General features: G+C 42.4%; 1 protein-coding gene across 2 annotated transcripts in view; it reads right to left on the reverse strand.

The window, feature by feature from the left end:
* The window catches only part of GABPB1 (GA binding protein transcription factor subunit beta 1), a 69,043-nt gene extending 60,056 nt beyond the window's left edge, over positions 1-8,987 (reverse strand). For both annotated transcript variants that reach the window (XM_068964086.1, XM_068964085.1), the window contains exon 1: positions 8,932-8,987. The gene's annotated coding sequence lies outside the window, so the exon portion shown is untranslated. The remainder of the gene's footprint in view (positions 1-8,931) is intronic.
* Positions 8,988-14,005: the final 5,018 nt, after the last annotated feature.

Here is a 14,005-nt window from a genome sequence, read left to right on the forward strand (position 1 = left end):
GGCCAGCCAGGAAAAGGAAAAGGAAGAATACATGGAGTCAAGCCTAAGCATGGCATCCTACAGAGCAAATACTATCTTGGTGATGTTAAAAAGTCAAGAATAAGGCTAAAGAAGCAAGGTGTAAAACAGAAAGACTTGAAAGCCAGAAAGTAGAGTTTGGACTTTATCCTGTAGACAATTGAGAGTCGTTCTATGTTTTGAGCAAACGATGATCCATTCAAACATTTATTCAGCACAAGTTCAATTCACTTTGCTTGGCACAGTGGAGAGTGCAAAGGTCAACAGTACATGTTCTCTCTTCAGGCTGCTTAGGTTTAGCAGCAATAGGCTCAAAAAATTTTAGGAAAATTATTCTGGCAGCCATATGCAAGATGGATTGGAAGTTAGAAAGGGCAGGACTTCCCTGGTGGTCCAGCGGCTGACTGCAAGCTCCTGGTGCAGGGGGCCTGGGTTCAATCCCCGATTAGGGCACTAGATTCTACATGCCACAACTAAGACTCAGTGCAGCCAAATAACTAAGTAAATATTTTTAAATAAATAAATAAAGTTAGAAAGGGCAAATAATAGGCAATGCAGAATTCCAAAAATAGAGATCCAGGAAAAATTAACCTAAAGAATAATGCTGGATATTGATGGAATAATGATGGATATAAGAAATAAAGGAGAAACATATCAAAGATGACTTCAAGATTTAAGCATGATGATGATAAAACAAAGAAAAATAAAGTAGGTGGAAGTTGGGTAATAATAAACCAAAAAGAGAATGAAATTCCTTGAGCCTCTCAAAGGAAATACTTGGTAAACCAACTGGAGATACCAACCTGGGGAGTACCCTTGTGGGTCATCAACATATAAAACATCCATGAAGAAGAGACAAAAAGGAGTGAGCACAGAGCCAAGTACTGAGAGGAATGACAGTGGTAAGAGGATCATGAAACAACGGAAATTCACAAATGAAGCAACTAGAAAAGGAAAACCAAGATGGCACGCTAAGATGAAAGGCACGGACAGGAGAGGTTACGAAGCCTAAGTGGGAGTCAACAGTAACACATACACACTGACTGAATAAAACCAGGATGAAACCAATACCACTGGGAAGGATGTCCCTTGAAGCAACAGTCTGAATATGTCACATTCACATGTAATGTCATTACAAATGGCAATAATTTAGGGAAGAAGTAGCCAAAGAGCTGAGGGCAGCAATATTTTAACTGTCTCAAAATTTTTGAAATAAAGAAATGAGGAAGATAGCTAAAAAGAACAGTAGTTAATAGTCGTTTCTTTTCCTCCTAAAACACAGAAGTCTGTATACACTGCAATATTTGAAAGTAAGGAGAAATCCCTGCAGTTAACAAAGTGATCAAAGGAAAGTTAAGTATGGCAGCAAGATTCCTAGAAAAGCAAGATTCCTCTTCTATTCTGTTTACAGAATAAGGTGACTGGATAGATCTGCCATGGTGACAACATGCAAGCTTGCATTCTATACTCTTTTTCAATTAAATATAAGTCAGTGGTATCTCTTGAGAGAGAAGAAGAAGATACGAAACAACAGCAAAATATCAGATTAATAAAATGACTGTTAAGTAGCAAGGGTCCATTGGATTTGTACAGCATAAATTTATAGTGGCCAAGAAGTTTTCATAATTACCTACCTTCACCCACAAATACACTGCGATCTCTGAGGAAAAACAGGAACTAGACAGGTAGGAAGATTTGACAACAGGAGTCCAGTAAAATATGAAAGGAGTGACTGATGTCAAGTTCAGGCTATATATAATGCCTACAGGAATAAACTAAGGGAGAGAAACAAAGGGTCTCTACGAACAGAACAGATAAAGGAGCCCAGGTGGAATAACTGCAAAGATCAAAAGTTCACACAAGCCAGTTAGGATGTAAGAAATCTTTCTAGATCATTCACTTATATAGTATACTGTTGACTACATCTAAAAATTTGTGTGTCTCCCCAGCCCTCAATTTTATGTTGAACTCCTAATGCCCAAAGTGATGGTATCAGGAAGGAGTCTTTGGAAGGTGCAGTCAGATCACGAGTGAGATAAATGTCCCTATAAAGAGAGACCTGAGAAGGGTCCCTTTGCACCTTCCACCATAAAAGGATACAACAGAGAAGTCTGCAGTCTGAAAGAGGGCCCTTACCAGAGCCCACTGATGCAGCACCTTGATCTTGGACCTCCTATACATGCTTTAATATTTAAAATGTTGTAATAGTAAAATAAAATAGGACTCAAAATTAAGTTAATTCCACAGGTTCCTTAACTGCAATTCCAAAAGCCAAAAAAGAGCTGTGAAACCCAAAATAACTTATTTGGCAGTAACACCTTACCTAAACTGACATGAAGTTATTTATAGTCTTTACTTACCCCACTTGGTGTAAAGGTTCATACATTTTGCAGCAGAAATAGTAACTTGTTTGAAGAAGGCTACTGCACTAACCGTTGAAAGGTTACATTAACACTACCTTAGCTATATACAAAAAATTCTTCCTGGGTGGCTCAGATGGTGAAGAATCCGCCTGCAATGGCAAGACCTAGGTTCAATCCCTGGGTTGGAACGATCTCCTGGAGGAGGGAATGGCAACCCACTCCAGTATTCCTACCTGGAAAATTCCCATGGACAGAGATGCCTGGCAGGCTACAGTCCATGGGGTCACAAAGTGTCGGGTGCAGCTAAAAGCACACAGCACATTAGACCCCCAAGGGTTTTAGTAGACCATGATCCTACAATAATTGCTAAGGTTTATTGAACTTGCCTGGAGAATCCCAGGGACAGGGGAGCCGGGTGGGCTGTGGTCTATGGGGTCGCACAGAGTCGGACAGGACTGAAGCGACTTAGCAGCAGCAGCAGCAGGGCTTCCCAGGTAGCTCAGCTGGTAAAGAATCCACCTGCAATGCAGGAAACCCCAGTTCGATTCCTGGGTCAGGAAGATCCCCTGGAAAAGGGATAGGTTACCCACTCTAGTATTCTTAGGTTTCTATGGTGGCTCAGATGGTAAAGAATCTACATGCAATGTGGGAGACCAGAGTTGGGAAGATCATCTGGAGGAGGGCATGGTAACCCATTCCAGTATTCTTGCCTGGAGAATTCCATGGATAGAGAAGCCTGGTGGGCTACAGTTCATGGGGTTGCAAAGAGTCATACACGACTGACTGACTAAGCACAGCACTGAGCTATTAAGTATGTGTCATACACTTTCTCGTCAATTTATACGTTCCTTAGAAGGAAAGTTATGACCAATCTAGACAGTGTATTAAAAAGCAGACATTACTGTGTCAACAAAGGACCATCTAGTCGAGGCTATGGTTTTTCCAGTGGTCATATAGGAATGTGAGAGTTGGACTATAAAGAAAGCTGAGCGCCGAAAAATTGATGCTTTTGAACTGTGGTGTTGGAGAAGACTCTTGAGAGTCCCTTGGAATGCAAGGAGATCCAACCAGTCCATCCAAAAGGAGATCACTCCTGGGTGTTCATTGGTAGGACTGATTTTGAAGCTGAAACTCCACTACTTTGGTCACCTGATGTGAAGAGCTGACTCATTTGAAAAGACCCTGATGCTGGGAAAGATTGAGGGCAGGAGGAGAAGGGGAAGACAGAGGATGAGATGGTTGGATGGCATCACCGACTCAGTGGACATGGGTTTGGGTGGACTCAAGGAGTTAGTGATGGACAGGGAGGCCTGGCATGCTGCAGTTCATGGGGTCGCAAAGAGTCGGACACAACTAAGCGACTGAACTGAACTGACTCATTTAATCCTTCCAAGCACCATGAGTTAAGTATTGCAATTATTTGAATTGCACAAAGAAGGAAAGTAAAGCAGATTAGGCAAGTTGCCTAAAGTCACAGAGCTAGGGAGTGACTAACTAGGGATGAACACAATATTTAAAATATTACACATAAGGTGAAAAAAAAAAAACAAAATACAGAACTGATTAGGTAGGGAGGCAAGAATCAGTGGTGTTTCTCTCTATTCAATTAATATATTAGAGTGGTAAGGAATCAAACAAATACAGAACACTTCATGCACTTTCAAATACTCATTTATGTGCAGTTCCTTAGTCAACTTGGATAAATTGCACAGTGTAAAATTCAAATTCAGCTTATGCTAGTATCTTTAATTTTTATTGAAACATAACCTTAATCCTTTTAATCCCAAGAGATACATAATAATACAAATTCACTGTATGAGTTAGAAAATTTGTGTAAGTAAAAAGAAAATAGTCTTCTATAAAATTACACACAGAAATAATCACTTAACAGTTTGGCAATTTCCTTCCAGATGTCAACACACCTGTTATTTAATCAAAATAAAATCATATTTTTAAATTTACTTTTTTTTATTTAACATACACCAAAACATAATTTCATTTTTTTACATTCTTATGGCTGAGCAGTAAAGATTCTGCCTTCCATTGCAGGAGAAGCAAGTTTGACCCCTGGGTCAGGAAGATCCTCTGGAGAAGGAAATGGCAACCCACTCCAGTATTCTTGCCTGAGAAATCTCAAGGATAGAGCAGGCTGGCGGGCTATAGCCCACCGGGTTGCAAATGAGTTGGACACAACTTAGCGACTAACAACAACAAAGCATTAAAAAAATGGCTAGGCAGTACCCCCACGGAAGGAATGTATCATAATTCTGTGAAACATCTAAGTTGTTTACAATTTCACAGCACAGGACTGCTTGTAACCAAGTCTGTGTTCTACCAGTTACTAATTCTGCTAACTTGGGCAAGCTACCTAATAATTTCTCTATACCTCGATTTTCTCTTATGAAAAATGGGGAGAGCATTATTTACTATATATGATTAATGTGGGGAAGGAATCAAATGTGTTAATATGCAGCTTTTATTATCAACAGTGCTGCAACTGGTTGTAAACAGCTACCGATTTATTGGTATATTTCTGTTACACCAAAATAAATAGCAAAACAAATTCACTTAAAATTTCCACATCAGAAGGTATGCCCATTTTTCAGGCTTTGAATATGCCAAACTACAACTGGGTTTAAAAAACCCTCATTAAATAGTTCTCTCATTTAATACTCATTTTTCCTTATCCAAGAAAATGAAAACTATGATCCACTTAAGCTAACTTGTTTCAATTAGCTTTTGCCCTTCCACTTTCGTACCTGCAAACCTACACATATTTGTAAACTCTCAGTCCATAGGGAACTTAACGAAACCTGGCCAAAATCCTGATTCGGCTCACCATTTTCCCTTCTCTTGAATTCCTAACTTGAACGCCCATCAGTGGAAGCGGACAGCCTGCCACCAGAAACAACCCATTATACTGTTGTTTTGAGGAATTTTTCTTCGAGGAATGTTGAAATCTGCCTTCTTCTAATTTCTACCCCTTGCTCCTAGTTCTTTCCGGTCAAACCAAACCTGATTGTTCTATGTGACAGAATAGATGAGCTTCTTTTTTGGGCCAAAGATCACAGTTTTTCAACTTTTCCTCCCTTCCATTTCCCTCCACAATCAAAATTCTCTGGCCATGCTCTATAGTTGGGTGGTTTTAAAACTTGATTGTTTACCATCTAAAGAATGTGAGAAAAACAAGAGTGGTCCAGTTCCTATCCTAACTTAAGCTTGGGCCTCCATAGGTCTTTTTAATGAGCTCTCCAGCTGATTCTGATACAAAGTTTCAGAACTGATCCAAGATCCCACTTACAATAGGATAGTATGCTATTTGAAATGATATCCCAGCTATAACACAACCAGTACAAAGTAAAGTGGGGCTGACACCTTGCTCTTCAAAATGGCATTTACTTTTTAAAAAATTTTAAGTGTTCATTCATATTAAACGTACAGTCAGTTAAAATGATTAAGTCTTTTCCACACTATTTGTGCATTAGCACCTTGGGCCCTAACAGCCAACCTTTATAATCATCCCCATTAAAAGGTTAAGAGAGCTAGGGCTAAGAATTTTAGGTTTCTATTTCTAAATGGACCAATGGCCTTACAGGTGGATTTACTTTCAGTGGGGATCACTTCATGGTCAAGCCTCTTAACATTATGGACATACTTAGCCCAAATAAAACTGCATTAGCCCACCAATGTCTGAACAGGACAGTTGGCTGCACCAAAGTATCTTCTCTGTGCAGACCACTGTTGTCAACATTGTGAACACAGGCCCTAATACTAACACTAACAAACTCACCAGAGTGCCTGATGCCACAAACATCTTCAGAAAAAGTTAAATATACTAATTATAGCTGTCCTGAGGTAGACACATTAGTGCTACAGAAACATGATTACTAGTTGGAAAGCTCAGGGACCAAAGAAATGACTCACTGGAAAACTAAGTTGCCCTGAACTTAAAGGCTTTGTTTCAGTTTGCTTATTAGTATTTGCAGAGAGAAGAGATGGAGCCTAGCTACACTCAACCTGCTTGCAAAGGGGTACGGCACCCTCGTAATTAATTCATGAGTCAAAACTTTCTCGCAATGACTCCCGAACCCCTCACAACTTATTTGTTTTACCTGCCATTTCTAACTTAAGGTACTCAAGGGCCAAAAAAAAAGTCCACTCTATAGACGATAAGCTCATCATAAATATATCTAGAGCTGAGGGTAGGGAGTACGACTCAAAATCCAATCTGATATTTATTTTCACGTGAATAGCAAACATCAAAAATATACCTGGCATTTTCTAGCAGTTACATGAAGACAGGCCAGATGCTTCCTGTTGATGGAACAGGAGAGAACTACAGACTAACAGAATCAGACTAAAGTTCACAAAACAACCAGAAGCTTCACTTCAGAAACATTAAACCAAAGCAGGTATGGCTTTGAGTGTTCACACATTTACAACTGTCCTCCAACCTACAACACCCAGACTGATTCAGAAACAGATAACTCATGAACTCAGAGTTAACTCTACATTTGCATATGCATTACAACGCAAAAGCAGTTTCACCAAAGGTTTCACTGCAGGACTCCTTTTTAAGCTGGCACTCCGATAGTACTTTGAAGTGTTCGACTTCAGAAATTACATCTACACACAAGTTTTCACAAGCAAATTTAACATGGGATTCGTGTTTTACTTGTGTACATCATTAAAACAAGTTGTTTAATCACTTAAATTTTTTTTCAAATATTCTGAGTCTAAAATCATATGCAGATTATGCAATCTTTATTCATGATGTTTACGTATCTAAATCCCAAATTGAAAAGCAGCTAGAGCTCAAGAAAAAAGCACAAGAAACAACCCTCTTATCCATATTTTTTAAATGTCTTTTACAATAATATCCTGATTTGATCTGAATGATGAGAGCAGGATAGAAATGACACATTTTTCAGCTTTTGAAAAAAGGCATGAGTATACAGTAGCGTTTACCAGCGGTTACATGATGTGATACCACAACAAACTGAACGCAGAAGTAGGTTCACGAATCCAGCTATCTTCTGTTAAACTAGACATTCAAAAGACATAGAAATGCAAAACAATGTCACTCTTGCCTAAAATATCACTGGCGTTAACATGCAGTAGACTTTTATTTTGTTTTTGTGGGAAAATAAATACTCCAAGAGAAAAAGAAAAAAAAAAAGCCATCTTTCGTTTCCTTAAATTCAAAATCTGAGCCTGAAAGTGGAAGTGTCAAGGTCGATGGTTACATGTCAGTGAGAAGAAATTTAAAGCAAGCTGGGTGGGTCTCTGTGTGAAAAAAACACTATCTGCAAAAAGAACTTCTGGCCACTAACTTCTGCATAATCAACTATGGTGCTTTAACTCTGGGATGGCAAGTTACTGCACTCATTACCCCAAACCATTTTCCAGATAAAAACTGCACTTCACAAAAGTAACTTGCCTGAATCGAGACAGCAAATCAGTGTCCAGAGAGAACATTTAAGATATTTCCACATTACCAAGCCCCCTTCAGAAGTACTGTGGTCTCTGCCCCTCCTTTGAACAGATGTCTCCACGCCACAGTCCAATCAGGTTTAAAGCAAGAGTCTGTGTACTGAAAACAGGCTTCAAGTGGGAAAACACACACAAAGCAGGCCTGTATCATTCCTTTGGTTTCAGTTTTCACGATCCACCCTCGAGGCTAGGCACGCTGGTTCAACATGGTAGGAGAGCTTCAACGAAAACACACTGATTGTGCCGAGACAGAAATGACCTGGCAAGATTCTCAACTTCGTCCCGGAGGCCGTGCACCCGCAGATGCCGGCGGGCAAATGCCAAGAAAAGTCCCCAGCATCCAGAGCAGCTGGCTTCCTCCCTCAGGAACTCGAGTCCCCGAGCCCGAGGCAGTCGCCGCGGCGGACCCGCACGGGACCAGCTGGGCGCTCCCGTTAACCCTGTCCGGGCCGGCCAAGCCGGCTGCTCCCGCTGCGGCCCGAGCGCCTCCAGGCTCCGCGGCCCGAACAGCACAGCGCGCCGGAGGCCGGCCGCCCCCACCGACCCTTCCCCGCTCCGGCTGGGCGGTCGGGAGGCCCAGACAAAGAGAGCGGCGGCTCCCGGGGCGGCAGCGCCAAGGCCGTAACGCGCCAGCCTGCCTCGCGCGCCCACCGCCTGCCACTCGGCGGCCGCAGTTCCCGCAGCCCTGGCCCGACCCTATCCCGCTCCGGGCCCGCCGCTCGGGACTGGCCCGGCGGAGAGCCGCGGGGAGGCCGTGGTGCGCCGGGGCCGACGAGGGGGCGGCGGCCGCCACCATGTCTGCCCGCCCCTCCCAGAAGCGGGGTGCCAGCGGACAAAGCGCGGCGGCGGCGCGGGCGGAGCGGGGACCCAGGCCCACCCCGCCGACCCCCGCGGAATAAGCGGGGCCAGGAGCCCCGGAAACCCGGCGCCTTAATGCAATAAACAGGAAATCGCGGGGATGATCTGGGTTCCGGGGGAAGTGGAATTATTTTTTACCAGCGAAGAGATCAACTTCCACATCCGGTGGTAACAGGGCCCTACACAGACCCGCACTGACCTGGAAAAGCTTCGGGAGCGGCGACGGGGGAGCAGCAGGAGGTGGTTCGGGGACCCGAGGCGCCTCGTACCCTGCCGGGCTGACGCGGCCCCGCTAAACACAAAGCGCTTCAGCTGCACAGGGCGCTATTTTCCGAAAATGCCGCGTCTGGTCGGCGCCCAAAATCCCCACCGAAAAGTCCCCCGTGCTGCGCGCGGAGGGACACATGGTGTGCGAGTGAGTCAAAGCTCCCAGCATCCCTCCCAGACCCGGCCCTCGGCAACTCTTCGCCTGAGCCTTTCCGCCCCTGCCCTAGTTAGCAGATCCCCCTCCCACCCACTCTCCGATCCTTTTCCGGCGGGAGAAAAGTGCGAAAGGGTCTGATTTTTGTTTTTAACGAAGAGGAGGGAAATAAGCCATTTCTACAGCTTCAGCCACACAAAGAAACCGGCGGAATGATCCCTCTTGGCGACCGCAAGTCCCGGCTCGCCCAGCGCCTGCGCGGCACGGGGGTGGGAGCTGCGGCCGGCCATGTGCGCGGCGGAGCAGCGGGCTGGCCCCGCAGCCTGCGCGCTCGTTTCTGCGGGGCTAGGAGTGGGAGGCTGACGTTCGTGTGCTAGCCTTATCTCTCTGGCATGAGCGCTGAGGTGAAAACACGTGTTCCTGTAGCTCCCTCCCTCCTTTTTAAGCACTGTGGTGGTTCCTTATACTTCGTAGACCCTAATAACTGCTCGCTGAATTCCCTTGAATTACTGTCAACTCAGAGGTAGAAGTCTTGTTTTTCCTGGTTTGGGGTGTTAAGGTTTTTGTTGCATTTTATTAAGAAAGTAGCAAAAGTTTATTTGAGGGAGCTTACCTGGCAGCCCAGTGATTAGCACTTTGCACGCTTCGGCTGTAGGGCGGAGGTTCGATCCCTGGTCAAGTAAATAAGATCCTGCATGCTTCGCGCCCCTTCCCCCCCCCCCCAAAAAAGTTTGAGAATGGTGATTTGCAAAGTAAGAGTCTTGAGTTTAATTTACTTACGATGGTTAGCTAAGAAACCCATAACATAGATAATCTTCTTAACAGATGAGCCAGGGAGTCACTTTTCCAATCTTCTAACCTTAACAATTTTTGGCATCTATATCTATGAATTGGGAATATGGGAGAGAGCACCAAGATTTTAATTTAGAAGAGTTTACAAATGAAAAATGTATTGCCCACTGATTTAGGGTGGCCTCAGGTAAACAGTCTTTCTGCACTTAACCTATTTGTAATATTGATGTAGAGATTTGTCTTTGTGTAACTTACAAAAATGTTGTGCCTAAAATAAAATGAATGACATAGGAGTCGTATTGTTTTTCTTTCTGTTTAATATTTTCAGTGCTGCTTTGGATCCTCACATGCTTTTCTTTAACATTGATTTATCAGAGTAAACATTCAGTTAATGGTTGCAGTAGAATCTTTGCACTCGTTGATCTTACGCTGCAGAATGCGAACAAGTAGATAGACATCATCAGGAGTATAATGAGGGTAAACTGCTGAATGTTGTGAAATTTCATACAGGAGGAATCCCGTGTTTACCTGTGAAGGAGGCATGACATGTTGCAGGAAAAGCAGTTAGCTTTAGTAAGGGATTTGGGGAGACTTTCCAGACAGAAGTAATAAATGCAAACGTTAGGAGGCAAACACTAGAAATGGTTGAGTGTGCGGAAGATAGTGCTTTTTCAGAAATGCTTAGAGATGTGTCTGAAGAGGTCTAGTCATAAAAGCTTGAGTGCCATGTGTAGAGCTGAGAGCTTTTGAGACCTAAGAGGAAGATCTTGAAAGATTTTAAGTAGAAGCATAGTAAGATCAGATTTGTATTTTAGATCACTATTAGATAAAAGTCAAAGGCAGAACAGTCTGTGAGAGATTAATGACTTGAACTGAGATGGTGGTAAACAGGAGTGAAAAGTATGACCAAAGATGTTGCTGAGAGCGTGGTGATTTGGTTGACTGGATAGGGAATGACAGACGGCCATGTCAAAGATGACTCCCAAGTGTCTTGAAGGAGCAGTCTGAAGGATATCTTCATGGAGATTAGAAACAAGGGAAGAGGAATACATATTAGGGGAGGAAGATGGTTCTGTTTTGACCATGTAGAATTTGAAGTGCTTATGAGTCAACCAAGCAGGTATGTCAAGTAGGTAGTTAGGTATTCTTTCATTTAAGTTGTTTTGAGAAAAACTGTAAGTGGCACTGTTCTGCTCATTGGAGGAGATTAAGCAGGGAAAAGACCAACAAGTATCCTGCTCCTGTTTCTGTGGAGGGAACAGACTATAAAGTTTTATAAAAGAAGAGGAAAGATAATATCACAATATCTTTCATGAAGAAAATGAAAGGGTATTTGGATGAAGCATTTCTCTGGGAGAGAGCAGGCAGAATTTTGGAGATTGTTCAGAAATGGCCTCTCTCAGAGTTCCCTGATGGCCTAGTAGCTAGGCTTTACTGAGTGGGCCCAGGTTCAGTCCCTGGTTGGGGAACTGAGATCTTGCAGGCTGCATGGCCTCTAAGAAAATATTCTTTTGAGCTAAGACCAGAATGGGAGTAAGTTAGTTGAGGCCAATATTCGAGACCAAAGGAATAGTAAGGCAAAAATCCTAAGGTGAGAAAGCAAGAAAGGCAGTGTGGCTCAAGTCTAGAGAGCAAAGAAAGGAATAGTAGCAGATGAAGTTTACATCCTTAGTAAGTTTCAGAGCTTTAAAGCCATGGAAGAATTTTAAGGAATAGAGGTTGTTTAGTCACTCAGTCATCTCTAACTCTTGTGACCCCATGGACTGTAGCCTGTCAGGCTCCTCTGTCCATGGGATTTCCCAGGCAAGAATACTGGAGTGGGTTGCCATTTCCTTCTCCAGGGTATCTTCCCTACCCAAGGATAGAACCTGCATCTCCTGCACTAGCAGGCAGATTCTTTACCACTGAGCCACAATGGAGTAACATAAATAGCAGTAGAGATAAAGTGAATGTATCAAAGAGATATTTTGTGATTAGACCTAACCTATATTGCTAATGAATCAAACAGGGAAAGGGAAAAAAAAGGAGGGAGTCATAGGTTTGGTACTTGATTATCTAGTCTAGCACTGTCAAGTATAAACATAACACAAGGCATATATGTAATTTTATAGTAGCCACATTGAAAAAGTTAAAAAAATGATTAAAAATTAATAATTTTTTATTTGACCCAATATATCCAAAATAGTACTATTAAAAGTAGTAAATATTTTTAAATGTTTTGCATTCTTTCTGTTATTACTAAGTAAGTGTTCAAAATCTGGTATGTTTTTTACATTTATAGTATTATCTCAGTAATTGATTTCATAAAATTTACGGTTGAAAAAGTAGATTCACATACTCAAATCATTCCAAACATTTCAAAAATTATGCAGTAATTGAATTATGTCTAAGTTGTTTTCATTTTAAAGATTAAAATCTTACTTCCTAAATTAGCCACATTTCAGCTGTTCCATAGCCACTTGTGGCTAGTTGCTACTACATTGGACATGGTAGGTCTACTGGAATAAAGAATAGTAAAAAATGAGACCAAACAAGTGTAGAACCAGCCTGGAAGGCCTTTGGTGTCATGTTAAAGGATTGGGATCTTACCCTAGAGAGGAAGGGAATAGTGGATAGTTTTTAAGTTAGGGAGTAACACAGCATTGTGCTTAAGGCTAGAAAAAAGCCACTAGGTGACCAGCTGGTGACTCAGGATCAAGAGCAACTCCCCACATTCCAAGACCTGACCTCAGCCTTTCAGAAGTCTGATTTTTGTCAGTGCACTGGAGCAGTGCTACCAAAAATGTGGGCCACAGGCTAGTGCCAATCGACAAACCCTTTGTTATTGATCCAAGACAAGGCATTTATAGAAATCAAGAGTAAGAATTTAGAAACGAGCAATTAGTGTTGCACTAATTTTACATCTGTGGTTGTAATAAAAATTGAGGGTTTGTTTTGTTGTATGTGCCTTTTCTCTTTTTTCCCTTTTCTAGCCATTTATTTTTATATTTTATAAAAGCGTCTGTGATCTTTCACAACAGATAAAATTTTGAAGCACTGCTCTAGAGACCGGAGAAGGCAATGGCACCCCACTCCTGTACTCTTGCCTGGAAAATCCCATGGATGGAGGAGCCTGGTAGGCTGCAGTCCATGGGGTCACTAAGAGTCAGACACGACTGAGCGACTTCACTTTCACTTTTCACTTTCATGCATTGGAGAAGGAAATGGCAACCCACTCCAGTGTTCTTGCCTCGAGAATCCCAGGAATGGTGGGGCCTGATGGCCTGCCATCTATGGGGTCGCACAGAGTCGGACACGACTGAAGCGACTTAGCAGCAGCAGCAGCTCTAGAGACACTCAGCTGAAGGGAGTCAGAATGACCAAGTAAGTTCCCAGGCGACTTATCTAAACTCATGATTTTTCTTTTCTTTTTTTTTTTCACTTTATAGTGTGAACTATAATAGCTAAGAGGGCTTCCCAGGTAGCTCAGTGGGTAAAGAATCGGCCTGCAATGCAGGAGATGCAGGCAGATGCCAGTTTGATCCCTGGGTTGGGAAAATCCCTGGAGAAGGGCATGGCAACCCACTCCAGGATTCTTGCCTGGAGAATCTCAAGGACAGAGGAACCTGGCAGGCTACAGTCCATAGCGTTGAAAAGAGTTGAACACGACTGAAGTAGCTGAGCATGCATGCATGCATAATGGCTAAGAGGGAAATAGATGTATGCTCAGCTGTTCCTGACCTATCAAAATTGAAGACTACATGGAAATAACCAAATTTACAATGGCTACCACTTGTTAATTATTCCTATTTGCCAGTCATTATGAAAAGCCTGTTAACATATTACTGTCTCATTTAACCTTCATAATAACTCTTAAAATAGGTATTATTAACCCCATTTTTCCAAAGAGGAAACTGAGTCTAAAATAGGTAAATAACTTGCCTAAAGTCACCAAGTTGGTAAATGTTAGAGACAGGGTTCTAATACAGGTCTCTTTTCAAAGCTATTGTCTTTAATCACTTTTTTTGCCATTATAATCCAAGTATCTAGCAGATTCCCTGGCATACATTGTTTTAGAGAG

This window comes from Capricornis sumatraensis, chromosome 2 (genome assembly GCF_032405125.1).
Source record: "Capricornis sumatraensis isolate serow.1 chromosome 2, serow.2, whole genome shotgun sequence".
NCBI lineage: Eukaryota > Metazoa > Chordata > Mammalia > Artiodactyla > Bovidae > Capricornis > Capricornis sumatraensis.